At 38.8% G+C, this 1,868-nt stretch overlaps 1 pseudogene; it reads left to right on the top strand.

Annotated features, from left to right (window-relative positions):
* Positions 1–939: 939 nt before the first annotated feature.
* On the top strand, positions 940–1,339 carry LOC101561633 (annotated as a pseudogene).
* The last annotated feature ends 529 nt before the right edge of the window (positions 1,340–1,868 follow it).

The raw sequence follows: 1,868 nt of genomic DNA, 5'->3' as shown, positions 1-1,868 counted from the left end.
CAGAAGTATATTTTATAGCATATTAATATAGCCATCCCTTCTGATTTCTTTTGATTGATGTTTGTGGGGTATGTCTTTTGCCATCCTTTTACTTTCAAGTTGTTTATGCTATTATATTTGTTTTTTTATAATTTTACTTTATTTTGAAGAGTAAAAACAAAAGCAAGAAAAACAAAAACAAAGACAGAAACAACAATACATAAATTACAGGTTTTCAAAACAAATAGCTGATTAACAATGATTGAGGGGCCAGGGAGATGGCTCAGTAGAATAAGAGCTTGCCTGGCAAGCACAAGGGCCAGAGTTCAATCTCCAGTTCCGCCAAAAAAATGATTGATATATTATCTATTTTTATCATCAAATCTGTTGCTCAGATTAACAGATGTAGTTATGCAAGATTGAACATATGATTGAATATTACTGCATGCTTTCAAGAAATCTTAATTTTTTTTTTTTTTTTTTTTGTGGAACCAGGGATTGAACTCAGGCCCTTGCACTTGCCAAGGGAATAAGACAGGTGCTTATTCTACTGAGCCATCTCCCTGGCCCCCAAATCTTAAATTTTTGTTCTTGTCTTTCTTTTATTACCTTTTTCTTTTTCTTTTCTTTACTTCTTTTTTTTTTTCCGGAACTGGGGCTTGAACTCAGGCTCTTGCGCTTCCCAGGGAAACGCTTATTGCACTGAGCCATCTCCCTGGTCCCTGTTACCTTTTTCTAAAACATTTATTTTAAAGAGAGTATAGTCATAATTAGTATGACATTAGATACGGTACACATTTAGAAGACCAAGATGACAGGTATTTCAAGCATGGCTTTGGTATTATACATTTCTGTCCTCAATGTATTTGCTTCAATCACAGATATCAGCATAGAGGTTAGTCAAGGGGAGAATTCTACACATTAACTACTATTTTCAAAAAAACTGATGGAGGCAGTCTTCATTTCCAACTCAGGCCCGGCAGAATGGCTCCCGCAGAGAGGGGTGGTGAGAAGAAGGGCTGTGCAGCCACCAACGAGGTGGTGACCCGAGAGTACACAGTCAGCATTCACAAGCGCATCCACGGAGTGGGCTTCAAGAAGCGCGCCCCTCGGGCTCTTAAGGAGATCGGGAAGTCTGCCGTGAAGGAGACGGGGACTCCAGACGTACGCATGGACACCAGGCTCAACAAAGCTGTCTGGGCCAAAGGAATGAAGAACATTCCCTATCGTATCCGGGTACAGTTGTCCAGGAAACAGAATGAGGATGAAGATTCACCAAACAAGCTATACACCTTGGTAACCTACCTCTCTGTTACCACGTTCAAAAATCTTCAGACAGTGAATGTGGATGAGAACTAACTTGGAACTAAAGTTAAAGAACTGCAAAAACAAAACAAAACAAAACAAAAACCTGATGGAAATTCGTAATACAATCACCTCAGCCATCATGTAATATATACTTGTATGTTTTCCCCCTACCTTTTTCCTATCTTTTCTCTCTCTCTCTCTCTCTTTTTTTTTTTTTTTTTGCAGTACCAGGGATTGAACTCAGGACCCTGAACTTGCCAGGCAATGCTTATTCTACTGAGCTATCTCCCCAGCCCTCCTCTTTGTTATTTAATCCTTAAGTTACATTTCTTTCCATTTAACTACATCTGTCATACCTTTCAGGTTTTATTTCTTCTTTTAGATTCTTATCATAGTGATATATGTGCACCCAAGTTTATAGCAGCACAATTTGTCATGCCAAATCTTGGAAACAGCCAAAATGCCCAACACCTGAGGAATGGGTGAAAAAGATGTGGTATTTTTATACAATGGAGTATCGCTAAGCTATAAAGAAAGACAAACTAGAAACCTTCATAGTAAGTGGGTGCAACTTGAGGCTA

Source organism: Octodon degus, unplaced genomic scaffold (assembly GCF_000260255.1).
Source record: "Octodon degus isolate 3935 unplaced genomic scaffold, OctDeg1.0 scaffold00036, whole genome shotgun sequence".
NCBI lineage: Eukaryota > Metazoa > Chordata > Mammalia > Rodentia > Octodontidae > Octodon > Octodon degus.
This window is presented reverse-complemented; position numbering and strand designations above follow the sequence as displayed.